Source organism: Salmo trutta, chromosome 22, assembly GCF_901001165.1.
Source record: "Salmo trutta chromosome 22, fSalTru1.1, whole genome shotgun sequence".
Classification (NCBI taxonomy): Eukaryota; Metazoa; Chordata; class Actinopteri; order Salmoniformes; family Salmonidae; genus Salmo; species Salmo trutta.
Window position 1 is genome coordinate 3566748 of NC_042978.1, and position 20952 is coordinate 3587699.

The window sequence follows — 20952 nt, forward strand, 5'->3', positions numbered from 1 at the left end:
TCCCGTGGCGCGATATTCAAATACCTTAGAAATGCTATTACTTCAATTTCTCAAACATATTACTATTTTACACCATTTTAAAGACAAGACTCTCGTTAATCTAACCACACTGTCCGATTTCAAAAAGGCTTTACAACGAAAGCAAAACATTAGATTATGTCAGCAGAGTACCCAGCCAGAAATAATCAGACACCCATTTTTCAAGCTAGCATATAATGTCACATAAACCCAAACCACAGCTAAATGCAGCACTAACCTTTGATGATCTTCATCAGATGACAATCCTAGGACATTATGTTATACAATACATGTATGTTTTGTTCAATCAAGTTCATATTTATATAAAAAACCAACTTTTTACATTAGCATGTGACTAGCATTCCCACCGAACACTTCCGGTGAATTTACTAAATTACTCACGATAAACGTTCACAAAAAACATAACAATTATTTTAAGAATTATAGATACAGAACTCCTTTATGCACTCACTATGTCCGATTTTAAAATAGCTTTTCGGTGAAAGCACATTTTGCAATATTCTGAGTAGATAGCCCGGCATCACAGGCTAGCTATTTTGACACCCACCAAGTGTGGTACTCACCAAACTCCGAATATACAAACTGACAACACTCTGAATTTATGAGCGCCACGTTGTACAGTGCCATATTTTCTGTTCCATCCTAACGGAAACCCAGAGGGTTTTTAATTTTTCATGGAATAGAAACACCATAATATTAATCAAATTAATTAAGCAGATACCAGTCAAAAGTTTGGACACACCTACTCATTCCAGGATCACAACTATGAAATAACACCTGTCTCCCGCATGCCCTGCATTCTGTAGTACAGACATGGCCTGCTCTCCCTTATGTAAGGAATTAGGCACTTTCCCATGTTTATTACAGTATGTATTGGAGACTGCACAGTAGCCTAATAAACAAATGAACACATTTCGTTAATAAAATAATGATAAATGTTTATAATAATAATGACAGATGTTTATTTAGTTATGGATCTGTCACGTCCTGGCCAGTATAAGTGTTAATTAGTATCGTAGTTTGGTCAGGACGTGGCAGAGGGTATTTGTTTTATGTGGTTCAGGGTGGTGTGTTTGTTTAAAGGGTGTTTGATTTAGTATTTCCGGGGTTTTGGTTTATGGTCTAGGTTTATGTATGTCTATGTGGAGTCTAGTGAGTATGTCTATGGGTGATTAATTGGGGTTGGGACTCTCAATTGAAGGCAGGTGTTTTCTCTTTGCCTTTGATTGAGAGTCCCATATATTGGGGTGTGTTTGTGTTTGTGATTCGTGGGTGATTGTTCTGTGTTAGCCTTGTGCCTTACCAGACTGTTTTTTTTGTCGATCGTAATTCGGTTTGTTATTTTGGATGTTCATTTTTGATAGTTAATAAAAGTCAAGATGAGCCTGCACATACCTGCTGCGTTTTCGTCCTCCTTCACCGACAACAACCGTGACAGGATCCATAATGAGGGTTTCGTTTTCCATTTTTCTCGGAATAGAAACACCGCAATATTAATCAAATTAATTTCAGCCAAATTTCTTAAAATCAATCCCATATACTATGTTATTACCAAAAAATGTTTTACATTCTCTGGTAATGCCAATACAGAATACTATCAAATGCTTCTCAAAGATGCACTCTGGTGGTCAAACTAGCAATAACTTGGCTGAAAATGTAATGACGTGCCACAGAATTCTGCGGCAGCACGCAAGGTGTGCCGCAGTATGACACAACTTTTAAAGGAGGAACCACTGTACCATTCAAGGTTGCTGCGTTCACGTCAGGGGAACATAGCAGGGGTGAAACTTAGGTACAACTCCATACAATATGATATGTGGCTCTGTTCACGCTAGGGAGCAGGAGTTAACGACTTCTGTGAAATTCCTCATGATTATTGCATTTCCATGTGTTGCACTTGCATTCAGTAGCATCTATTAATTACATGATTATACATAGTATTGACGTCAAACGGAAGAAGCAAGGACACAGATGGTTCCTGATGTTGTGAGATTCTCTCTGGTGTTTTCAGAACAACTGGTACTGTGAGATTAGGATATCAGGATTCAAGGATGCTGTGAGATAAGGATAATATCAGGACCTACTTAGTCAAAGACAGTAGAGCAAAGTATCGAAATATATGGGAAAATGAATGGCTGCAGTATTGCCGTTATAATGAGTACATGACGCATAGAATGCTAAGGCATAAACGTATGAAAGTGTGTATTCAAATTTTAAATATATGTAGTTCTTTCCTTGTGCTGTACTATTAACCCTATCAGTACCGAGATCCCAGCAATATTCAGCTTTTAATTTATCTTACTTTCTTTTATCTGCAAGTCCAGCCCTTATATTCAACCTCACAATGACGTGTTTTACCATTTTCTTTTCAGGATAACTAGGGCTACAACTACAACACAAAACAATTTGACATAAACAGTTGTACTCTTGAGTTTTATTGACAAATGAGGTCCGCCAAAGCAAAAAAAAACTGCTACAAATGAATGAATATGAATGCTATAATTACAAATTGTTTGAAATTGTTTGTTCACTGGAAAATGAATAAACAACTCATCAGTGACATCTGTGTGTGGAGTTTGGATGTTGTGACAGCAACTATGGGAGCTTATTACAGTATTATAGACACTATTTCCAGGGATTTCCATTGATATTCTATGTAGAAGAAACCCTTACCTTCTAACGACTCGTGTAGCTTGTAAGCATCATAGAGCAAAACATGTGCGTATTCGTGAGAGCCTCAGCTTTTCATAGATAGCTTTTAATAGTTTGTAGCTCAAACCATTCAGACTCTACAAACATTTTGTATAAATGACCCAGGATCTGCACTTGACTTACAAACACTACTCTAGGTCAGCCCCCATTAATCACACTGACTAATGGCTGGTATCTACGGATGCAGAATGAATAGATGAATCCAATGTAGCTCAAACACACAATGTTTAAAAGGGGTTAGAAGTCCAAAACGCACCAATGATACATATGGTGGGACTCATTGGGTTAACGTTATGTATTATTTTATGTTTTATGTTATGTGTGGACCTTTATTTTGACAGGGAAGTCATATTGAGACTAGGGTTTCTCTTACAGATGAGCCCTGCATAAATACATCAAACATATACAATATACAAAATGACAAACATATTAAGAAAAACATACATTTTTATCAACTGAGGTCTCCTATCATAACTCAAGGTGGGCCAGAACATCTCATTTTAGAGAGCTCTGTAAATTGTTCCACATAAAGGGTGCACAAAAACTAAAAGCAGCTTTACCCAACTCTGTGGAGACCAAAAGGTGCTTCCTGAGACCAGGTTTGGTCATTTGTATGTACATTTAATTCATGATGTCACATACTATACATAGGAAGTGTCTCCATGAGTGCTTTGTAGATGAACACAATAAAATGCTGCTCTCTCCTTACATACAAAGACACCCAACCCACTTTTTGATACAGAATTACAAAAAACAATGGTGAGTTTAACCATCACCAGTAATAAACCTAAGGGCACAATGGAAAACAGCATCTAATGGTTTAAGTGTAGATGTTGCTGCATGCATATACTAGATAATATACCCATAATCTAAAATAAACATTAATGTGGCCTGGATCATTTCTTTTCTATTAACAAAAGTCATACATGTTTGTTTCTGTAAAAGAAACCAACCTTGAACTTCTTCACCAGCTCAGTGACTTTTTTCATCAAGCCAGATACCAAGATATTTGTAGGAATGAACTTGTCATTAAAAATGCATTTAAATATGGGTTATGGGACCTAGAAAAAAGCATGCATTTTGTTTGCATTTAGTACTAACTTTAGATCAAATAGTGACCTCTGCAGTACTTGAAAATGAGACATAAAATGTGAAAAGGCTTGGCCAACCGATGGAACAATGGAATACAACACTGTATCATCTGCATATAAATGAATGTCTTTTTTAACAGCATTAACAATATTATTTGAATAGATTGTAAACAGTAGTAGGCTGAATATTGAACCTTGGGGCACCCCTTTATGTAACTTAGGGAAATTTGATTTGACCCCTTCTACCTTGATGGCCTGAGTTCTGTCATTGAGATAATTATGAAACCATCGGCAAGCATCAGTACCCAACACTATAGAGGACAGCTTATTCAACAGAATAACATGGTCTACAGTATCGATAGCTTTGGACAAGTCTACAAACATGGCAGCACTTTCTATCATTTAAGCCATTTGCAATATAATTTACAACAAGCATGGTAGCCGTAGTGGTGCTAGGTTTAGGTCTGAATACAGATTGAGTTAAAATTTACAGATAGAAAATAACATAGTGGTTTGTTGACTAATGATTATATACTGACCAAAAAAATAAACACAACATATAAAATGTTAGTCCCATGTTTCATGAGCTGAAATAAAAGATCCCCGAAATGTTCCATATGCACAAAAAGCTTATTTCTCCTTTGTCAAAATAATCCATCCAAGAAGTTGATTAAACAGCATGATCATTACATAGGTGCACCTTGTGCTGAGGACAACAAAAGGCCACTCTAAAATGTGAAGTTTTGTCACACAACACAATGCCACAGACGTCTCAAGTTTTGAGGGAGAGTACAATTGGCATACAATTGGCATGATGACTGCAGGAATGTCCACCAAAGCTGTTGCAAGAGTATTTAATGTTAATTTATTTACCGCAAGCTGCCTCCATCGTCATTTTAGAAGATTTAGCAGTACATCCAACCGGCCTCACAACCGCAGGCCACATGTAACCACGCCAATCCCAGGACCTCCACATCCGGCGAGCGGTTTGCTGATGTCAACAGTGTGAACAGAGTGCCCCATGGTAGCGGTAAGGGCAGGCATAAGCTACGGGCAATGAACACAATTGCATTTTATCGATGGCAATTTCAATGCACAGAGATATTGTAACAAGATCCTGAGGCCCATTGTGCCATTCATCTGCCGCTATCACCTCATTTTTCAGCTGGATAATGCACGGCCCCATGCTGCAAGGATCTCTACACTGTTCCTGTAAGCTGAAAATGTCCCAGTTCTTCCATGGCCTGCATACTCACCAGACATGTCACTCATTGAGCAAGTTTGGGATGCTCTGGATCGACGTGAACGACAGCGTGTTCCAGTTCCCGCCAATATCTAGCAACTTCGCACAGCCATTGAAGAGGAGTGGGATAACATTCCACAGACCACAATCAACAGCGTGCTCAACTCTATGCGAAGGAGATGTGACGCTCTGAATGAGGCAAATGGAGGTCACACCAGATACTGACTGGTTTTCTGATCCACACCCCTAACTGTTTTTAAAGATATCGGTGATCTATAGATGCATATCTGTATTCCCAGTCATGTGAAATCCATAGATTAGGGCGTCATGAATTTATTTCAATTGACTGATTTCCTTATATGAACTGTAACTCAGTAAAATCTTTGAAATTGTTTTATGTTGCATTTATATTTTTGTTCAGTGTAGTATTTTCGCAAGACAAGAGAGCCTGGAAATGGGTCGATAAGTATCAAGATTGCTACTATCCCCGCCCTTATGGAGCTGTTTTCCACACTTTTGGAATATTTCCTGATACAAAAGTTCAATAAAAAATGTGTGTTACTGAGCCAGAAATGAGGGGCACTGCATCCTTAAGCAAAGACAGGTCCAAATTGTCAGCCCTTAATGACTTCTTGGTGTCAATAGCTAATAAGGTAGAAATAACTTATTTTTCTGTGAGTTGCCAAAGTAAAAACCCTGCCTACCATTTCCCAAGTCACGTGAGGTTGACTGATCATCCATCGAGACAACTGGATGCTGTATGTGGGAAGAACAGTCAACTGACTGACCAACACCAGTATGACCACCATTTCTTTCAAACAGGAAACGAGCTGAGGTAAAATGTTGATTTTAAAAGCATCACAAATCTGAACTTTTTCAGTGTTGATGCAGGAGTCTAAAACAATTTGCTTAGGCAGGGAAGTAGAGGAATTACCCTGCTTCAGTGAATTAACGTTTTTCCAGAATGTAGAGGGATCACTAACAGAGTCTGGCATAGCGCTAAGGAAGTAGTTTGATTTGGCCTGTTTCACTGAGGCAGTGCACCTATTGGTCAATTGCCTAAATAGCTGTCAATCAGCTAACTAGCCAGTTTGTCTAGCCTTGGCCCAGGCTTGATTACTTATCAAGAGCAGGTCTGAGAGTACCATGGGTTAGTTCAGTTATTGACTCTGAGTCGCTTGAAAAATGAAAGTGCCAAAACAGGGTGTTGTATGCAGCTAGTAGAATATACATCAAGGAACGCCTGGGGTGAGAATTTGTTTTTATATTTCTCTTCACAATTATATGAGGGTCAGAGTTTTTCAATTGGTATTTCTAATGCAAGCAATAGGGCAGTGGTCGCTGATATCATTTGCAAAAACACCACTAGCCAAATACTTATGGGGATGGTTAGTCAGGATAAGGTCAATCAATGAGGAGTTTGCTAGGTTTTTTACATTAATCCGAGTGGGTTTCATTATCAGCAGAGTCAAGTTGAACTCAAGCAGATATTCTTAAACTGATCTGATGCATGTGTATGCCAATCAAGATTTCATGGGGATCCTAATCAAATCCCAAAATATTAAATACTAATATAACAGTAAATGTATTGTCCCCAAAAAAACCATTGAGACCTATGCAATTGCAATGGCCAATGCACAATTTGCACGCTCCGTATCTCAAAGCCATATCAAATATATAGGTTGTAAAATATTAGTTGCAATTGAGTTCAAAAATTGAGAGTTGAGAAAAAACTATTATACCTACAGAAAGCGGAGGACCTCCTCTCTTGTGACAACAGGAAAGTTGTGTCTTCTCCACAATTGGAATTTGAAATGTTATACAATCAGAACACTTTTCTCCCGGAGCATTTTTTTTCTCCGGGAAAGGAGCGAGAGAGTGTCTCACTCAACACAGCAGCAGGCCCCAGCGAAACTGGTACAGGGGCAGGCAGACACTTTTGTTATCATGAGCATAATGTACTTTACTGTTTGACCAAATCATGTTTTTAGCCTCCTAAAAAAAATAGGAAGTTTTGAGTGAGTTGACCATATAGAATGACCAGCATGCACTGACCAGCATGCACAGCCAAGTCAAAGGGTCACAAAATGTGACTAAAATGGTCTGGAGCCATGGATGTGTCTTCTGTTTTGACTCTCTTCTAATAATGAGTGAATAATTACTGTATGATAATTGTTTTTACAAGTGACCTACAGTATAATAGGCTAGGTGGCAGGTCTCAAAGAGCTGCAGTTTAAGCTGTGTGTAATTTATTCTGTTTATCCACTGCCTGACAATCCACTTCCATCCCCTCCGGAATGAGAATGGCGCCTTAGGGGATGGCTGGCGTTTTATGGGCTCCTAAACAATTGTCCTTTCCCAGTGACATGAGCCAACCAGACAAGCTAAGATATTTCTATGTGCGCTTTGAGGCAAGCAACACTGAAGCATGAATTAGAGCACCAGCTGTTCTGGATGACTGTGTGATCACGCTCCCCGTAGCCAATGTGAGTAAGACCTTTAGACATTTTTCTTAACTGCATTGTTGGTTAAGGGGTTGTAAGCAAGCATTTCATGGCCAGGTCTACACCTGTTATATTCAGTGCATGTGAAAATACTTGATTACTAGCAGGTGGTTACAGTAAGGGTAAGGTTAAGTTTAGGCATGATAGGGTGTGGCTAAGGTAAGGTTAGAAATCAAAAACATGCCAAAAGAAAACATCTGGATTTGAACTACCGCAGATTACATATTTTAAATCCTGTGTGTTATGCCTTCTGCCACCTTCACCTTCCAACCTGCTCGCCAATTCCTGTTATGACTCTTGCTGCATTTCCACTCACCAACAATGTGTTCAAAGACACATGAACTGACCCTCCCATACAATTGTTCAACTGTAAATGACTGGGCTGGGAATGGAAAGCATAGGAATTTAGTTGCTAATGACTTGTTGCGTACCCCTTTTCCTCCTCCATGTCATTAGTACTGTAGCTCTATGTAATCATAACCAGGCTGCCGGGTTTGCATATTTAAGAGGGCTCTTGAAGATAACAAAATTCTGCATTTAAGAGTGTGCATGTATGTGTCTGAATCCTATATTTGTGTGTGTGAATGTCCATACTGGGTGGATTGCGACAAATAGGCTCATTTGCAAAAGATAAGGCCTCAATGAATGGATTGAAGTTTCATTGGATCCGCAGATACCACAGCAGGCCGAGGGGAGGGCCAACTGGTGGGCACTCCTCGCTGCCTTTCAACGACTTGCTTAACTCAGCCTCTGTGGGACAAGAGATGAGTTTGGGCCCAATCCATCCTTCAGGCCACACTCACACATCCCTGTATAATCATAGAGCAGACTCTGTCACTGGGGAATTCAGGAGAGGACAGACATGCCACATTTGGAATTAGAATAAAGGTATTACCCCTGTCAACATCTCTGGGAAGAAAGGATGATAAAATTACGACAAGAAAGCAAGACTGCGAGAGCAATCTAATCTGCTGACATGCATTTGCTTGTTAAATAAAGGTTATTCTCATTTGCCAATGGGCACAATTGTGGCTGAAGGAATGACTCAACCTCATAAGAGTCCCTAAGGGAGTTCTGCAAGTATCATTTTGATCATGTCACAGCCACAGAAATGTGGAATTTTCAAGACTTTCAGTAAAGTACTTTCAGTTTTGTTGACACTATTTTGACAGCCAATTGACCACAGTCATACCCATGTCATAATGTCATAACAGCTGACATAACTTGTCATAACCTGTCATAATATGGTCATAACACTGTCATGTCACATATATTTAGACCTGTTGAATTATTTTATGGCTGGTTATGACACCTACATAAAAGTGTCAAAACCCAAAAAATCTACCACACAAGGCAAAACATTCCATTACATCGTAGCCTACTTGTCAACAGTATGTTATATAACATTTTCTTAAATGTACCATATTAAATTATCATTGTAATTGCGCACACATTGATGTCAGACATGCAACCTACCCCAATATTCTGTTGCTGATGAAAAGGATGAATGCAGGAGCAGATTTCAGGAGCAGGACAAGACACCCTTTTTTTACTGATGACTGAGATAGGCCTTTCATGTACATGCTCTTATCTGGCTTATATGATTATGATGGACATAATGCTTCTTAAATGTGTCATAAAGTGTATTTTCTTAGTCCAAGTAAAGTGACACAGGAGGCTGGTGTCATAACCAGCCATAAAATAATGCAGTATATGTCACAACAGGTGTAAATATGTGTCATGACAGGGTTATGACCATATTAAGACAGGTTATGACAAGTTATGTCAGCTGTTATGACATAACATGACATTGTTATGACCATGGCATAACGTGTTATGACACTGGGTGTCAAGTAAAATGTCACGGTAATCGTAATTACCTACAGGAAGGATACATTTCCTTTTCTAGACGTTTTCTAGAAGTGTATATCACTATTATCACTATTGTATTTCAGTTTGGAATTATCCCACTGTTTTGCTTTTATTTGTTAACTATAATACAGATGACGTGAATGACACTGACATTTCAAGGGTAAGCAGTATAATTAAATACATGCCCAAATAATCTCATTCCCCTTTAAAAAATAATTACAGCTTTTAGGTAAGAGCATAGTTGACCTCCGGGCTAATTGCAGATTAGGGCCGCTAATTAAAATAAGCAAACCAAAGTAATGAAAACAAAATTAAGCTCCGGCATGTTTGGAGTTTTAATGTTTTGTGTGCCATTTGGCGTAACATTATCTAATGTGTAAAAGGCTGGCACTTCAGATTTTATAGGTGTTTGGATAAAAATGGCTGAATCCACAATAACCAATTTTGAATCCGCAATAACCAAATCCGACTAAAAACTCAAATGCAGAACATGTTTTTTAGACCTGTGTTGAGGGGAGATTTTGAATCAAATAAAATTATTGTACCAAAAGTATAACGTTAATCACCGTTTAAAAACAAATAATTTATAGTTGGTAAGTCAAGAACGGTATCTCAATAAAGGCCTTAATAATTATCTTATGAATTGCTAACTCTGCATGAGTTAATGCAAGTACATGCCCTCCAATAATTTACCAAGCAGACCTCAATTCTGACAGCCATTGAGAAGGTCATCATTATATCAGATTGCCTGAAAAGCCCCACTTGGCTAAATTATATTTCTGCAATGATTGGACGTGATGAAAAGTGATCTCTGACCCACTTTTCAAATTTACATATTCATATTCGCTGCCGGTGTGGGTGTGATTGGCTGAAATCTCTGAGCACAGATTGATTCAAAGCCATAAAGATCACGTCTAACTTTGACGCACAGAGAGATAAATAGGCAGGAAAGAACCATGGAAATGCCTCTGCCCGAGATAAAAAGCAATTGAGTCATTAATTAAGGAATTGCCCTCATTGTTGCAGCATGAATTAAGAGCTTTTATCTGAAGTTGAAACTGAAGGCTATAAACAGGTACAATACCCACATTGCTCATGTTTTACTGTTTCACGTATTGTGTTGAGATTTACTTGAATAACCCTCTGTAAAACTGCAAATTGAGACACTTCTTCGAGCTGTCAGTGCATTGCTGCTCCTTGAATCTTACATTCAAAATGTATTCATATTGATTCCCAAAAGGTGTGTATACACCAATAAACTAATACCACCTACTTGTTTTGCTTTGACAGTTGCTTAAAACTTTGTACTACATTTCAAAAATACACACACACATACACACATACACACACACAGACTGAGTGACATGTCTTGGAGCGCTGTTTGTCTTTCATGAACTCAACATATCTAACCACTGGCAGTTTCCAAACACACCAGATGTTTTGTTTTTATCTTCCATCCATGCAACATTCAAATGCTGCCACTAGACAAATCATGGGAAATAAATATATGACAGAAGACAGATTATGTGATGTCATGTTGCCAGTGCAGATGCTTATAATGTTGATGCAGAACCAATGTGTTTTTGTTTTAATTATTTAAATGTTGTTAATTCTCTTTTAAACTTCTAGTTGCCCCACATTATGAAATCAATTTGCGGATTATGTAATAGCCAAATGGCCAAGCAAATTATGGCAAACCAATCACCCTCAACACCCTCTTGGAACTGTGATTGTCTTGCCGTTCAAATCCACATTCACAATTTGTCATTAGAAGGTCAACCATACAGCTTAACCCACATGGAAAATATATTTGTACAGTAATCACTGTGAGATGAACATGTCATCAAGAGAGACAAGTTGCCCAAAAGGTAGGGGGCAACTTCATATTAGAAACAAATAACATTTTGAGCTTTGAAAGCACTGTTAGCCAACATAACTCAAGGTTACATTCATAAACCTGGTTCTCTGATAATATGATGAAAATGTGTCACAATGGGATTTGAGATTGGCAGATCACTACAGGCTGAACCAATCACACAAGACAGACAGGTCCCTCTTTATAAAGTGCCACTTGCTGGCCCACTGGTTATTCTCAAGCATGTCTCTCTTCCTTGTATTCTGCGAGCAGGGAAATGCAGTGATACATCTCAGTCATAGTAACCTCGAGTTCTCTTTCAAATATTCAATGTATCAAAATGGGTTATGGCCAACTCCCGTATCGCAGACATGCTCTCTGAAGCCAGAGTCGTCCCAAACAGTATCATCCCTCAGAGGCTCCGACACTGAGGACAGTAGGCGCCAACGAAAGTGAAGTAACATCCAGTCGGTAAAACCTCAAATGTATGAGGGGTAGCCCAACATGCCGCATCACAAATCTCTTGTAAACAGAGTTATTTGAACAGTACCAAAGAGGTAGCCTAGTGGAATGAGCCCTCAGCCCCTCCGGGGACTGTAAACCCTTGCTATTATAAGGCAATATAATAGCCTCCACTATCCAATGGGATAGTCCTTGCATGGGGGGAACTGGAAAAACGAAGAGTTGGTCGCTCTTGCGTAATGCTATTGTTCTATCCAGGTAAATGCGCAAAGCGCATACTGGACACAAACTTCTACCGTAGAAGTGAAGGGCGTGGTTGGAAAGCCACAAGCTCGTAAGGTGAGACAATTATACTTATTGCTGACCTTATGTATATTGGCGGGTTAGGTAACAAAGTTACCTTGGATAACCCGGGGCAAACTGTAGGCACGAATGTCAGAGATCTGGCCGGGTGGTGCCAGAATAACAACCTATCCCTCAACGTAACCAAGACTAAGGAGATGATTGTGAACTACAGGAAAAGGAAGACCGAGCACGCCCCCATTCTCATCGACAGGGCTGTAGTGGAGCAGGTTGAGAGCATAAAGTTCCTTGGTGTCCACATCAACAACAAACTAGAATGGTCCAAACACACCAAGGCAGTCGTGAAGAGGGCACGACAAGGCCTATTCCCCCTCAGGAAACTAAAAATATTTGGCATGGGTACTGAGATCCTCAAAAGGTTCTACAGCTACAACATTGAGAGCATCCTGACTGGTTGCATCACTGCCTTGTACGGCAAATGCTCTGCCTCCGACCGCAAAGCACTACAGAGGGTAGTGGTATGCCCCAGTACATCACTGGGGCTAAGCTGCCTGTCTTCCAGGACCTCTACACCAGGCGGTGTCAGAGGAAGGCCCTAAAAATGGTCAAAGACCCCAGCCACCCCAGTCATAGACTGTTCTCTCTACTACCGCATGGCAAGTGGTACCGGAGTGCCAAGTCTAGGACAAAAAGGCTTCTCAACAGTTTTTACCCCCAAGTAATAAGACTTCTGAACAGGTAATCAAATGGCTATTTGCATTGTGTGCCCCCCCAACCCCTCTTTTACGCTGCTGATACTCTGTTTATCATATATGCATAGTCACTTTAACTATACATTCATGTACATACTACCTCAATTGGCCCGACCAACCAGTGCTCCTGCACATTCGCTAACCGGGCTATGTGCATTGTGTCCTGAAGTAGAGATATTTCATCTCCACACTTTCCAGCGGCTCAAACGGCTGCTGTGAAACAGCCTCAAGCACAACTGACAAGTCCCAAGATGGGACGAAAGGCTTGGAGACTGAACATAAATGACATAAGAGGAAGCTTCCCTACTGTGTTGTTGTTCAAGCTTATATGACAGGCGAGATAGCAGCTAAATAGACCTTTACAGTGGAGAAAGCCTTACCTCTATCCAAAAGATCCTGCAAAAAGCATAGAACTCAGATACAGAAATCAAATCAAATTGTATTGGTCACATACACATATTTAGCAGATGTTATTGCGTTTGCAGCAAAATGCTTGAGTTCCTCGCTCCAACAGTGCAGTAGTATCTAACAATTCCCAACAATACACACATCTAAAAGTAAAAGAGTGGAATTAAGAAATATATTAATATTAGGACGAGCAATGTTGGAGTGGCATTGACTAAAATACAGTAGAATAGAATACAGTATATACAGTTGAAGTCGAAAGTTTACATACACCTCAGCCAAATACATTTAAACTCAGTTTTTCACAATTGAGTGAATGTAAACTTCTGACCCACTGGGAATGTGATGAAAGAAATAAAATCTGAAATAAATCATTCTCTCTACTATTATTCTGACATTTCACATTCTTAAAATAAAGTGGTGATCCTAACTGACCTAAGACTGGGAGTTTTTACTGGGATTAAATGTCAGGAATTGTGAAAAGCTGAGTTTAAATGTATTTGGCTAAGGTGTATGTAAACTTCCGACTTCAACTGTAGGTGGGCAATGTGGAGTGCAATACAGATTGCATCATCAGTGGATCTGTTTGGGCGGTATGCAACTTGGAGTGGGTCTAGGGTTCCTGGGATAATGGTGTTGATGTGAGCCATGACCAGCCTTTCAAAGCGCTTCATGGCTACAGACGTGAGTGCTATGGGTCGGTAGTCATTTAGACAGGTTACCTTAGTGTTCTTGGGAACAGGTGGTGGTCTGCTTGAAACATGTTGGTATTACCGACTCAGTCAGGGACATGTTGAAAATATCAGTGAAGACACTTGCCAGTTGGTCAGCGCATGCTCTGAGTACACGTCCTGGCAATCTGTTTGGCCATGTTGCCTTGTGAATGTTGACCTGTTTAAAAGTCTTACTCACATCGGCTATGGATAGCGTGACCACACAGTTGTCCGGAACAGCTGATGTTCTCATGCATGTTTCAGTGTTACTTGCCTCGAAGCGAGCACAGAAGTAATTTAGCTCGTCTGGTAGGCTTGTGTCACTGGGCAGCTCGCGGCTGTGCTCCCCTTTGTAATCTGTTATAGTTTGCAAGCCCTGCCACATCCGACGAGCGTCGGAGCCGGTGTAGTACGATTCAATATTTTTCCTGTATTGACGCTATGCCTGTTTGATGGTTTGTCAGAGGGCTTAGTGGGATTTCTTATAAGCTTCCGGGTTAGAGTCCCGCTCCTTGAAAGTGGCAGCTCTACCCTTTAGCTCAGTGAGGATGTTGCCTGTAATCCATGGCTTCTGGTTGGGGTATGTACGTACAGTCACTGTGGGGATGATGTCATCAATGCACTTATTGATGAAGCCAGTGACTGATGTGGTGTACTCCTCAATGCCATTGGAAGAATCTCGGAACATAGTCCAGTCTGTGCTAGCAAAACAGTCCTGTAGCTTAGCATTTGCTTCATCTGACCACTTTTTATTGACTGAGTCACTGGTGTACCCTTCTTTAGTTTTTGCTTGTAAGCAGGAATCAGGAGGATATAATTATGGTTCAATTTGCCAAATGGAGGGCAAGGGAGAGCTTTGTACACGTCTCTTGTATGTGGAGTAAAGGTGGTCTAGCTTTTTTTCCCTCTGGTTCCACATTTAACATGCTGGTAGAAATTAGGTAAGATGAATTTAAGTTTCCCTGCATTAAAGTCCCCGGCAACTAGGAGCGCCACCTCTGGATGAGCGTCTTCCTGTTTGCTTATGGCCGTGTACAGCTCATTGAGTGTGGTCTTAGTGCCAACATCAGTTTGTGGTGGTAAATAGACAGCTACGAAGAATATAGATGAAAACTATCCCGGTAAATAGTGTGGTCTACAGCTTATTATGAGATACTCTAACAAAAGCAAAACCTCGAGACTTCCTTAGATTTTGTGCACCAGCTGTTGTTTACAAATATACATAGACCGCCACCGCTTGTCTTACCATAGGTGGCTGTTCTATCCTGCCGAAAAAGTGTGAAACCCGCCAGCTGTATGTAATACATGTCGTCGTTCAGCCACGAGTCGGTGAAACATATGATATTACAGGTTTTAATGTCCCATTGGTGGGATATACGTGCTCGTAGTTCATCTATTTTATTATCCAATGATTGTATGTTGGCTAATAGGACCGATGGTAAAAGCAGATTACCCACTTGCCGTCGGATCCCAGACCTACCCAGACCTACGTCCCAGATATCTCTGTCTCTTTCTCCTGGATTTTAAGGGGATGAGGGCCATGTTGGGTGTCTGGAGTAAATCCTTCGCGTCTGACTCGTTAAAGAAAAAATCTTCTTCCAGTACGGGTGAGTAATCGCTGTCCTGTTATCTATAAAAACTATTTTCGGTCATAAGAGACTGTGGCAGAAACATTATATAGCATAATTGGTTAGGGGACTGTAAAACAGCAGCCATCTCATCCGGCGCCATCAGACGCTCAGACGCTTAGTAGAAAAATTGAAAGAGCTGATACTGTACATAGATTTTTCTATTTTTCTTTTGTGTTATTGACTGTACATTTGTTTATGTGTAACTCTGTGTTGTTGTTTTTGTCGGAATGCTTTGCTTTATCTTGGCCAGGTCGCAGTTGTAAATGAGAACTTGTTCTCAACTGGCCTACCTGGTTAAATAAAGGTGAAATAAAATTAAAATTCTACACAAATCAAAATGTGCTTTTTATTCAATTGTTCAACAAAAAGGGACAAGTGCTGAGGTCCTACGTTTGGCAGCGTTAACATTGCAGTTCGCCTGAGAACAGTTAAGCAGGAAAACAGGGATCAAGTCGTGCTGAGGAGAGCTTCAGGAGCATAGTGATCTTCGCAAGGAAGAGAGCGCGAACAACCAGTGAGTGGGCGATTGGGAGGGGTTCAAATCTTTCGCCACTCGACCTGTCTCCGACATACGTTGTGTGATTGGTTCTTCCTGTAGGTCCGTGTATGGAATGATCAGCAGAGCTCTCTGCACCTTAATGCTCTGTTACCTCTAGGGTAGTTCGGTATTTGGTATTTTATTAGGATCCCCATTAGCTGTTGCAAAAGCAGCAGCTACTCTTCCTGGTGTCAACACAAAACATGAAACATGACATAATACAGAACATTAATAGACAAAAACAGCTCAAGGACAGAGCTACATATGTTTTAAAAAATTACAAAAGACACATGTAGCCTACATATCAATACATACACTCAAACTATCTAGGTCAAGTAGAGGAGAGGTGTTGTGCAGTGAGGTGTTGCTTTATCTCTTTTTTTTTAAACCAGGTTTGCTGTTCACTTGAGCAATATGAGAATGAATGGAGTTCCATGCAATAATGACTCTATATAATACTGTACACTTTCTTGAATGTGTTCTGGATTTGGGGACTGTGAAAAGACCCTTGGTGGCATGTCTGGTGGGATAGGTGTGTGTGTGTCAGAGCTTTGTGTAAGTTGTCTATGCAAACAATTTGGGACTTTCAACACATTAATGTTTCTTATAAAAAGAAGAAGTGATGCAGTCAGTCTCTCCTCAACTCTCTCAAGAGAGAATGGCATGCATAGTATGTATATTAGCCCTCTGATTACAATGAAGAGCAAGACATGCCACTCTGTTCTGGGCCAGCTGCAGCTTAACTAGATATTTCCTTGCAGCACTCGACCACATGACTGGACAATAATCAAGTGGAGACAAAACTAGAGCCTGCAGGACTTGCTTTTTTGGAGTGTGGTGTCAAAAAAGCATTATAGACAGACCTCGCCCCATCTTAACAACCATTGAGTCTATGTTTTGACCATGACAGTTTACAATCTAATGTAATGCCAAGTAATTTAGTCTCCTCAACTTGTTCAACAGTCACACCATTCATTACCAGATTCAGCTGTGGTCTAGAACTTAGGGAATGATATGTACCAATACAATGCTCTTAGTTTTAGAGATGTTCAAGACCAGGTTATTACTGGCCACCCATTCCAAAACAGACTGCAACTCTTTTTAAAGGGTTTCAGTGACTTCATTAGCTGTGGTTGATGATGCATATATGGTTGAATCATCAGCATACATGGACACACATGCTTTGTTTATTGCCAGTAGCAGGTCATGTTCAAGTTGTTGATGGAATGTGATGAGGAATCCATGTTGAGGAATGTGATTGCTTTTCTTTGTCGCTTGTAAATATTGTGTCTTTGTATTGCATTTCTGCAAATGTTGTAAATGATGTATGATTTGTGTACATGCAGGGCTCCCTTGAAAAGAGGCCTGGTTCTCAATGGGATTTCCCTGCTAAAATAAAGGTTAAATAAAGTAGTGAAGAGCCTTTCGTGGATTCCATTGTGATACATCAAAACAAGTATTCAGTGAGAAACTGGATTCATGTTTTTTGGTCAATACTATACTGTGATCCATTCAATGATCCGATGTAGGTCTCATGACCAAAACGTTGAGTGATTGTCTTGATCTGGAGCATTCAAGAATGTCAGGGTGTGAGAGCTACCTAAAGGTGATTGTAGTCTTCCACCCATGTACTAGATACAGTATGCCGGCTACTCCTGCCTTGTTTGCCTGACTCAGAGTGCAAGTTTATGAGCTTGAGTGAGCTCAGTGTACCTCCTCTCGCACTTGTTTTCCTTCATGTGGAGACTCCACTGCTGTTGCTTTGCTGAGAGAAGCTGTGCACTGTATGCTTTCTAGATTGCCAGCCATTTGTTAACATCCTCTCTGGTATCTCACGACTGCTGATTCTGTTCATATTCAAACCTGGCCAAGGAAAAGACAGGAACTCCATTTTATTCCCATCTTATGGTAATTGACTGGCAACTGTAATACTTTTTAATTAATTATAAGCATGTACAGTGCCTTGCAGAAGTATTCACCCCTTTGCCATTTTTTCTATTTTGTTGCATTACAACCTGTAATTTAAATTGACTTTTATTTGGATTTCATGTAATGGGCATACACAAAATAGTCCAAATTGGTGAACTGAAAAAAAAGACGGCCCAGAATTTTTATTTAAATAAAATAAGTGCGCACTGAACTTTGCATAAAACTGGTTGTCTCTTGAGAACATACTATGACAAAGAGGATCTATTCTGGGCCAATGTGTTCTCCTTATATATATACTGAGATCATGTGACAGATCATGTGACACTTGGATTGCACACAGGTGGACTTTATTTAATGAATTATGTGACTTCTGAAGGTAATTGGTTGCACCATATCTTATTTAGGGGCTTCATAGCAAAGGGGCTGAATACATATGCATGCACCACTTTTCCGTTTTAAATATATTTATTTTAAATAAGTCTTTTTTTTCACTTCACCAGTATATATACAGTGGGGCAAAAAAGTATTTAGTCAGCCACCAATTGTGCAAGTTCTCCCATTTAAAAAGACGAGAGAGGCCTGTAATTTTCATCATAGGTACACTTCAACTATGACAGACAAAATGAGAAAAAAAAATCCCGAAAATCACATTGTAGGATTTTTAATGAATTTATTTGTAAATTATGGTGGAAAAGAAGTATTTGGTCAATAACAAAAGTTTATCTCAATACTTTATATACCCTTTGTTGGCAATGACACAGGTCAAACGTTTTCTGTAAGTCTTCACAAGGTTTTCACACACTGTTGCTGGTATTTTGGCCCATTCCTCCATGCAGATCTCCTCTAGAGCAGTGATGTTTTGGGGCTGTCGCTGGACAACACGTACTTTCAACTCCCTCCAAAGATTTTCTATGGGGTTGAGATCTGGAGACTGGCTAGGCCACTCCAGGACCTTGAAATGTTTCTTACGAAGCCACTCCTTTGTTGCTCGGGCTGTGTGTTTTGGATCATTGTCATGCTGAAAGACCCAGCCACGTTTCATCTTCAATGCCCTTGCTGATGGTAGGCTTTGTTACTTGGGTCCCAGCTCTCTGCAGGTCATTCACTAGGTCCCCCTGTGTGCTTCTGGGATTTTTGCTCACCGTTCTTGTGATCATTTTGACCCCACGGGGTGAGATCTTGCGTGGAGCCCCAGATCGAGGGAGATTATCAGTGGTCTTGTATGTCTTCCATTTCCTAATAATTACTCCCACAGTTGATTTCTTCAAACCAAGCTGCTTACCTATTGCAGATTCAGTCTTCCCAGCCTGGTGCAGGTCTACAATTTTGTTTCTGGTGTCCTTTGACAGCTCTTTGGTCTTGGCCATAGTGGAGTTTGGAGTGTGACTGTTTGAGGTTGTGGACAGGTGTCTTATATACTGATAACAAGTTCAAACAGGTGCCATTAATACAGGTAACGAGTGGAGGACAGAGGAGCCTCTTAAAGAAGAAGTTACAGGTCTGTGAGAGCCAGAAATCTTGCTTGTTTGTAGGTGACCAAATACTTATTTTCCACGATAATTTGCAAGTAAATTCATTAAAAATCCTACAATGTGATTTTCTGGATTTTCTTTTCTCATTTTGTCTGTCATAGTTGACGTGTACCTATGATGAAAATTACAGGCCTCTCTCATCTTTTTAAGTGGGAGAATTTGCACAATTGGTGGCTGACTAAATACTTTTTTGCCCCACTGTATATACACCTGTTCTGAAAGGCCCCAGAGTCTGCAACGCCACTAAGCAAGGAGCACCACCAAGCATGCGGAACCATGAAGACCAAGGAGCTGTCCAAACAGGTCAGGGATGGGTTATAAAAAAATATCAGAGACTTTGAACATCCCACAGAGCACCATTAAATCAATTATAAAAAATTGAAAGAATATGGCACCACAACAAACCTGACAAGAGAGGGCCACCCACCAAAAGTAATGAACCAGGCAAGGAGGGCATTAATCAGAGAGGCAACAAAGAGACCAAAGATAACCCTGAATGAGCTGCAAAGCTCCACAGCGGAGATTGGCGTATCTGTCCATAGGACCACTTTAAGCCGCACACTCAACAGAGCTGGGCCTTACGGAAGAGTGGCCAGAAAAAAAGCCATTGCTTAAAGAAAAGAATAAGCAAACATGTTTGGTGTTCGCCAAAAGGCATGTGGGAGACTCCCCAAAGAAGGTACTCTGGTCAGATGAGACTAAATTGAGCTTTTTGGCCATCAAGAAAAACACTATGTCTGGCACAAACCCAACACCTTTCATCACCCCGAGAACAACATCCCCACAGTAAAGCATGGTGGTGGCAGCATCATGCTGTGGGGATGTTTTTCATCTGCAGGGACTGGGAAACTGGTCAGAATTGAAGGAATGATGGCTGGCGCTAAATACAGGGAAATTCTTCAGAGAAACCTGTTTCAGTCTTCCAGAGATTTGAGACTGGGACGGAGATTCACCTTCCAGCAGGACAATGACCCTAAGCATACTGCTAAAGCAACACTTGAGTGGTTTAAGAGGAAACATTTAAATGTCTTGGAATGGTCTAGTCAAAGCCCAGACCTCAATACAATTGAGAATATGTGGTATGATTTAAGATTGCTGTACACCAGCAGGAACCCATCCAACTTGAAGGCGCTGGAGCAGTTTTGCCTAGAAGAGTGGACAAAAATCCCAGTGGCTAATTGTGCCAAGCTTATATAGACATATCCCAAGAGGCTTGTAATTGCTGCAAAAGGTGGCTCTATAAAGTATTGATTTTGAGGGGGTGAATAGTTATGCGCGCTCAAGTTTTCTGTTTGTCTTATTTCTTGTTTGTTTCACAATAAAAAATATTTTGCATCTTCAACGTGGTAGGCATGTTGTGTAAATCAAATG

The 20952-nt window shown here is 40.3% G+C and overlaps 1 protein-coding gene across 3 annotated transcripts in view; it reads left to right on the plus strand.

The window, feature by feature from the left end:
* negr1 (neuronal growth regulator 1) overlaps window positions 1–20952 on the plus strand; it is a 399034-nt gene that overhangs the window by 229479 nt on the left and 148603 nt on the right. The window lies entirely within an intron of this gene.